The sequence below is a fragment of the Danio aesculapii genome, chromosome 23 (genome assembly GCF_903798145.1).
Source record: "Danio aesculapii chromosome 23, fDanAes4.1, whole genome shotgun sequence".
Taxonomy (NCBI): domain Eukaryota; kingdom Metazoa; phylum Chordata; class Actinopteri; order Cypriniformes; family Danionidae; genus Danio; species Danio aesculapii.
Genome location: NC_079457.1, coordinates 1,621,698 through 1,630,222, shown reverse-complemented (window position 1 = coordinate 1,630,222; position 8,525 = coordinate 1,621,698). Strand labels below are relative to the sequence as shown.

The following is an 8,525-nucleotide window of genomic DNA, read 5'->3' as shown; positions in this document are numbered from 1 at the left end:
CGGAGGTAAGCGGTCAGCTGGTAAGCGTGAAAAGGAACGGCGTCACACCGCCCCGTAGCGTTCGTTTAAAGAAATGAAATGCAGCCATGCGTACCTCCGCCTACGTAATTCGCTATCTCCAGAAATGTCCGCAGGGCTACGTTTTCACAATGAGCCTGTGTTGATCATAACATTATAAATGTGGGCGAAATGGCGGCTCAGTGGTTAGCACTGTCACCTCACAGCAAGAAGGTCACTGGTTCGAGGGTCAGTTGGTATTTCTGTGTGGAGTTTGCATGTTCTCCCCGCGTTGGTGTGGGTTTCCTCCGGGTGCTCCGGTTTCAGTCCAAACACATGTGCTATAGGGGAACTGATGAGCTAAATCGGCCGTAGTGTATGAGTGTGTGTGAGCGAATGAGTGTGTGTGGATGTTTCCCAGTACTGGATTGCGGCTGGAAGGGTATCGGCTGTGTAATACAAATGCTGGAATAGTTGAATTAAGGAAAATGAATGAATGAACATTATGAATGTGAATGAGATGTTACGCATGCTGTTATAGAGTGTCATTGCATCAGTTATCACATAATAAAAGATGACACTGTTTGCTTTGACTTATTGACATAACCAAATACATCACAACCTGTTTTTGTCTTCGTCATGACAACTTAGTATTACCAATACAACAAAACTTGCCATAAATGAAGCCATAAGAAACACCGAGTCCCCATATTGACAACGAGTCCCCATATTGATCCTGCGGGCCAACCTGAACACCCGCCGGTGGCCTACTCAGCCCTGCAGCTTCTCCACGATGGACTTCCAGCTTCTCCAGCCTCCGGCGCACAGACTGCAGCTCCACACAGGAAGTCTGGCCAGTAGAGTAATGGTCATGGCCAACAGAGCCTAGTTTCTCTCAAGGTATTTTTTCCCTTCACTTTGTCAATTGGTGAAGTTTTTTTCCTCGCCACTGGCTTGCTTGGATCGGGACTTGTGGAGCTCCACATCAATGGATTTGCTCTTCAGTGTTTGGACTTTCAGCAGTGAAATTTAATCCACACTGAACTGAACTAAAATGAACTTCAACTCTGAAATTTGGACTTTACTAGAACTATGTTAAGCTGCTTTGAAACAATCTACATTGTGAAAAGCGCTATATAAATAAACATGAATTGAACTACAGTGGTACAAGCTGAATTCGTCATCAAAATGTAATTAAATATTAATGATGATCTTAAAATTGATCTGAGGAGAGTAATGACACTTTTAATGAGACATTTTAAAGACAAATACAGTGAAAACGCGATCAGAGAAATATTCATGACACAGTTATAATGACAATCATGATTATGACAGATTTATGACAAGTTTTTTTGTTTTGGTAACGTCAAGTTGTCATGATTAAGATAAAAACAGGTTGTGATGTGTTTAAGTCAAGCCGTCATATCAAACAACGCATTTAAAATGTCCTAACTGAGCAAATGACACAGTTGCCATTTCATAATAGTGTTTGTAAATAATTGTAAATGTGTATTTTTTTGTGCTGGGCAAAGATTAATCACATCCAATAAATAATACATAATATATACACACAGCGGCCACTTTATTAGGTACACCTTACTAGTACGGGGTTTGACCCCCTTTTGCCTTCAGAACTGCTTTAATCCTTCATGGCAGAGATTCAACAAGCTACTGGAAATATTCCTCAGAGATTTTGCTCCATATTGACATGATAGCATCACACAGATTTGTCGGCTGCACATCCATGATGCCAATCTCCCATTCCACCACATCCCAAAGGTGCTCTATTAGATTGAGCTCTGGTGACTGTGGAGGCCATTTGAGTACAGTGAACTCATTGTCATGTTCAAGAAACCAGTCTGAGATGATTCACGCTTTATGACATGGTGTGTTATCCTGCTGGAAGTAGCCATCAGAAGATGGAGACACTGTGCTCATAAAGGGATGGACATGGTCAGCAACAATACTCAGGTAGGCTGTGGTGTTGACACCATGCTCAATTGGTACTAATGGACCCAAAGTGTGCCAAAAAAATATCCCCCACACCATTACACCACCAGCAGCCTGAACCGCTGATACAAGGCAGGATGGATCCATGCTTTCATGTTAAATTGTGAGCCGAGCATCCGAATGTGTCAGCAGAAATGGAGACTCATCAGACCAGGCAATGTTTCTCCAATCTTCTTGTCCAGTTTTGGTGAGCCTGTGTGAATTGTAGCCTCAGTTTCCTGTTCTTAGCTGACAGGAGCGGCACCCGGTGTGGTCTTCTGCTGCTGTAGCCCATCCGCCTCAAGGTTGGACGTGTTGTGAGTTCAGAGATGCTCTTCTGCAGACCTCGGTTGTAACGAGTGCTTATTTGAGTTACTGTTGCCTTTCTATCAGCTGGAACCAGTCTGGCCATTCTCCTCTGACTTCTGGCATCAACAAGGTATTTGCGCCCACAGAACTGCCGCTCACTGGATATTTCCTCTTTGTCGGACCATTCTCTGTAAACCCTGGTTTCGTCTGGTGCAAACAGCCAAATCGCTCATCACTGTGTATCATCACGAAGCATGTTGTTAGGACATGGGGTTACAATGTAACCTGCTCACCTAATGTTTACGCTTGTAATATTTATATTATTTGCTAATTAATAACCTCATGTGGAACTCTGAATCTGCGTCTCATTTCGGAGTCTGCTACTGTCCACCGGAGGTCGCATTTCAGTCACGGACGCAAACTTTGAGAGTCTTTCTGACTAAATGAATGAAATACGCTGTTTTCCACTATCTGGCAACCCGGGTGCTGAAATATAATTGGCTAAACTGGCATTGGGCGGGTTAAAATTACTAAAACAAAGACAGATGTTCCGACAAGTAATGCACATTCCCAAAGCAGAATATCTGACTTCAGCATTGTGTCTCAGATAAACAAGAATGTTGACTGAGCATGTTTCTGAATATCTGCACACATATGATGGGGTTTTATGCTCTAGAAGAGCCAAAACTCACATACAGCAGCTTTAAAGGTGAGAAGGTCTGATCTGAACAGAGGAAAGATGAAGTATTGCTGAACTCACCTGTGCGAGTGTGTGTCGAGTGTGTAGAAGAACATCACACACACACTCTGAGAGACGATCAGGACCACCAGCAGCCTGAAGACCCACTGCACCAGTGCCATCAGCGTATGTGTGTGTGCGTGTATACTGAGAGAAAGATAAAAAAGACACACACCTGTCTGCAGCTCCGCCCCTCATCTGATATACATCATAAAGTCATCATCATAATCTGCTGTGACATCATTGAAGACGAGCAAACCTGAAACTCAAAGGTTGCAGATCAATCTCACGTATTAAAATACACAATACATTTGTTTTGGATGTGTCACTTATGTTGTTGTGATCAATTTATGGATATTTCAGTACAGTTGACCTCATTTAGAAGAGCGCTGGTGTTTCAGCTGCACATAAATGATTCGGTGGAGCATTTGTCCATTCAAACGTATAGATCAATGCTTATGTAGTGAATTATGGGATTGAAAGGGACACAGACAAAACGGTAGTGTCAAAAAGTTCTGGCATTGCTCAGTTTTATGCTAATGTTGAGCGAAAAACACTGGGTGAAAAGTGAAAAGTAGGCAAGGCGAGATGTTGGCGCATGTTTCTGAGTGTTGGATGAACTGGTGAATGAGATGGAATCATTTACATAAAGACTACTATATAAACGTATCCCTTCACACTTTCTGTTTACACAAACATATGCAAAACATATATACGCCTGTGTTTGATTGACAATTTATTTAAAGCAGTTGTTAAAGAAATCAATATTGATTTGTTTTGGTCATCTTTAAAGTCTGAGCATACAAAAAAGCCAGCTACGTGGCTAAGGTCAATCAAAAAATATCTCCAGAAATGTGTTCATATTGTCATTTATTACTCCATAAAATACCTTAAAAGCAGTGGACCACCCCTTTAAAGCTTTTCTACTTACAGGGTGCAGTAGGTGATTGTCTTCAGAAACATGTGATGTTGTGCTGGTTGAAATTCTCTACACAGTCCAGTAGTATTGATTAAAGGGCACCTATGGTGAAAAGTCTACTTTTCAAGCTGTTTGGACAGACATATGTGCATGTATGGTGTATAGACCGTCATATCCCTGCTGAAAAATCCAGCTTAAACCAGCCTAGGCTGGTTGGCTGGTTTTAGCTGGTTGACCAGCCTGGTTTTAGAGCTGGTCAGGCTGGAAAATGACCAGCTAAATCCAGCTAAAACCAGCTTGACCAGCCTGGTTTAAGCTGGACATAGCTGGTTTTGGCTGGGCTTCCAGCCTGGCAAGGTGGTCAAGCTGGTTTTAGCTGGTCATTTCCAGCCTGACCAGCTAAGACCAGGCTGGAAATGGCTGGAAACCAGCCTGGAAATGGCCAAAACCCCTCTAAAACCAGGCTGGTCAACCAGCTAAAACCAGCCAACCAGCCTAGGCTGGTTTAAGCTGTTTTTTTTCAGTAGGAATTGGGGTGATATAAGCACACCCAGTGCTTTTTTTTTTCAATTTAACAACATAAAAACAGTGGACCAATTGGAGCTGTTTTCAAATCGACCGCTACCTGACGTAGGAGAGCGTTCCCCCGCCCACCAATATTGATTGACAGGCGCGTCATCATATCCTCAGTTTGTTGATTCACGTCCGCCATTTTCAGCGTGAGTCGAAGCGATATCACTAAAGGAACACGCTAGCTCTATTTTTAGATGCAAGGCTCATTGGGCTCAACACAAGATCAATATTCTCCACATTATCGCTCTAATGGGAATTATTGGTTGTATCTTTAGGTAGGTTTGCAAACGTGTACTTCTCATTGAGTCTACCTTATACTTCAGCCGTTTGCATTTCTCGCGATCCCAGAAGCTCCCTGTGATCTTAACTAGGCGCAGCTGGAAAAGTGCGAGCGCGTTGCCTCATGTGCGCATCTCTCCATTGGAAATAAAATAACAAACTTGCCTGCAGGTCGCACACCAGAAGCGCCGCTCTCACAACAGTGCTTTGAGTCGGCGGCTGTGTACCCTGACAGAAATTATGTTTAGAATTCAAAAATGCGTGGCGTGACGATTCGGGACACTTCATGTTTCTGCCGCGCCACAGAGAGTGTCTGGTGTGCCGTGTCGCAGCTTCGAGCGGTGCATCCGGTGCCTCAGTCAAAGTTAATTCAGTGTGCGTGGTTATTAGTTTCTGTGTACAAGCTCGGCACTTGAAACTAGCACACAGTTGGCTGTAAAACTGTACAAAGATAACAAATGATTTTGTACTCTCTGCTTGGTCTGTGTCAGAGTCGTACATGTACAACTGAATGTTGATCCTCTCACTCCAGCTCCTCTGTCTGCCTGTCAGACTCTGTTGCAAACGCAGAGCGGGTGAGCTCATGGCTCCGCCCTTGTTACATTGGGTGAGAAGCTGAAACTAATCTACATGTGAAGCAACACACCCCTAAATCAGCGAGCTGTGGACACGCCCCCAACATGACACTTTTTAACACATTATAATAAAACAATCTGAACTGTGTGTTAAACTGAAGCTAAACTGGCACACTCAGAACAACCATAATATTATATATTCAATCAAAAAAAGAGGTCAACTATGGGCCCTTTAAAGTAAATAATCTAAATGTGCTTATGAGTATGTTTATATTCTGGGTGAGGTATAAGACTAACAAATGTTCCTCCAATTAAATATTGTCAGGCCATAATTCCGATAAGTGGCAAAAAATAGATAATAATAATAATTTGCTATAATGTGCACTTTTTGTTCTGTGAATATTGAAACAGTTATGTTATGTATAACCCATCTGTTTTGGCACTGCCCCTTAGTCCAACAATTCTGGTCTGACATTTGTCAATTTATTGCAGAAAAAATTGAGGAAGATTTCAAGTTATATTGGATGGATGTTCTCTTTGGCCTTTATGACCTCAGCAAACTAAGACTGTACCTAATAAAACATACATTATTAATCTCATTATTCTGTGGGTAAAATATTACATTCATAAATGTGAATTTGTGCAATCCAAAACATTTGCATTGCTTTGAACAGTGAGGTCAAGCAATATGTCAACTCGATTAGGCATTCTCTTAATGTGTATGTGAATGTGTGTAAACACTTTGTTGTCTTTTTGTAAATCTGTACTTCCCATGGCACAATGTGATGATGTGTGTCTTTGTTTATGTTAAAACACCAGGGGCCTGTTTCAGAATAGAGGTGAAGTGAAAACTCAGAGTATTTTAACCCTGAAATGAGAGAAACTCTGGGTTTTCAGTCAGTTAGGGCGGGGCTATCAGTCATTTAGGGCGGGACTATCAGTCAGTTAGGGCGGGACTATCAGTCATTTAGGGCGGGACTATCAGTCATTAAGGGCGGGACTATCAGTCACTAAGGCCGGGACTATCAGTCAGTTAGGGCGGGACTATCAGTCACTAAGGGCGGGAATATCAGTCACTAAGGGCGGGACTATCAGTTATTTGGGGCGGGACTATCAGTCAGTTAGGGCGGGACTATCAGTCAGTTAGGGCAGCACTATCAGTCAGTTAGGGCGGGGCTATCAGTCATTTAGGGCGAGACAATCAGTCAGTTGGGGCGGGACTATCAGTCAGTTAGGGCGGGACTATCAGTCAGTTAGGGCGGGACTATCCGTCATTTAGGGCGGGACTATCAGGCATTTAGGGCGGGACAATCAGTCAGTTGAGGCGGGACTATCAGTCAGTTAGGGCGGGGCTATCAGTCATTTAGGGCGGGACTATAAGTCATTTAGGGCGGGACAATCAGTCAGTTGGGGCGGGACTATCAGTCATTTAGGGCGGGACAATCAGTCAGTTGGGGCGGGACTATCAGTCAGTTAGGGAGGGACTATCCGTCATTTAGGATGGGACTATCAGTCATTTAGGGCGGGGCTCTCAGTCATTTAGGGCGGGGCTATCAGCCATTTGGGGCGGGGCTATCCGTCATTTGGGGCGGGACTATCAGTCATTTAGGGCGGGACTATCAGTCATTTAGGGCGGGACTATCAGTCATTTGGGGCGGGACAATCAGTCAGTTGGGGCGGGACTATCAGTCAGTTAGGGAGGGACTATCAGTCAGTTAGGGAGGGAATATCCGTCATTTAGGGCGGGACTATCAGTCATTTAGGGCGGGGCTATCAGTCATTTAGGGCGGGGCTATCAGCCTTTTGGGGCGGGACTATCAGTCATTTAGGGCGGGGCTATCAGTCATTTAGGGCGGGACTATCAGTCATTTAGGGTGGGACTATCAGTCATTAAGGGCGTGGCTAACAATCATTTAGGGTGGGACTATCAGTCATTTAGGGCGGGACTATCAGTCATTTAGGGTGGGACTATCAGTCATTTAGGGCGTGGCTAACAGCCTTTCGGGGCGGGGCTAACCGTCATTTGGGGGGGCTATCCGTCATTTAGGGCGGGACTATCAGTCATTTAGGGCGGGACTATCAGTCATTAAGGGCGGGTGATATTTCTAATTTCAGAATTTCAAGTTGTTGTACATCTGTTTCATGATGACTTTAATCTGCTCAAACTGAATTTTAATGCTTTAAAAGAGCATGTGAATGTGAGAGTAATTAAAATATAAATCTACGTACAGCAGTGGAATTGCAAATTAAAGTCACAGAGTAAATCACACACTTCTGTCTCCAATATTTAATTTCAAAAGGAAGCAAATAATTTAAAGCAGTTTGTACAAAGCTGGAGTACAAAATCTCTCAGACTAATGCTCTTTAAAAATATCTGATTATTCTATAAAATCAAGTCAAATCTGATAGAGGGAGGAGTGAAGCGCACGGGACGCCTGGAACAGTCGGCTCACGTCTGACACCATCCATAATTTACAGAGAAACACACACACAGTCACACACAGATACACACACACACTGACAGACAGACAGACAGACAGACAGACAGGTCAGTTTCAGGGGTCTACGAAGGACACCATGATGTAGCGCGTCCCCCCGTGTGGTGGGAAGCCCCTCGTGGTAGTGTGTTAATCGGCCTGGGTGCATGAAGGACCAGCCTTTCCTGGGGGACTCCACGTTACAGTTGTAGCGGAGGAATCGACAACCTCCACCCTACACACACACACACACACACACACAGACAGATCAACAAATATACACAACATACAGAGAAATATACAGACAGACAGACAGACACACACACACACACACACACACACAACAGACATAAATACACACACACACACACACACACAAACACGGCGAATAGAAACACACACCAGACAAACATATACATACACGCACAGACACAGGCACACACACACAAAGGAACAAAGACACACACAGACAGACAGACAAACACACACACCAGACAAACACAAATACATGCATACGTGCAGACAGATACACACATATAGAGAAAAACAGATGCGCACACACACACACATAGGAATGCACACATATAGACACACAAAGAGACACAAACACACAGAAGTGAACACACAGATGAACACAGAGAGATGCACACACAAACAGACACACACAC

At 43.7% G+C, this 8,525-nt stretch overlaps 1 pseudogene; it reads right to left on the bottom strand.

Annotated features, from left to right (window-relative positions):
* Window positions 1–7,652: 7,652 nt before the first annotated feature.
* LOC130217539 (multifunctional procollagen lysine hydroxylase and glycosyltransferase LH3-like) overlaps window positions 7,653–8,525 on the bottom strand; it is a 30,463-nt pseudogene continuing 29,590 nt past the window's right edge.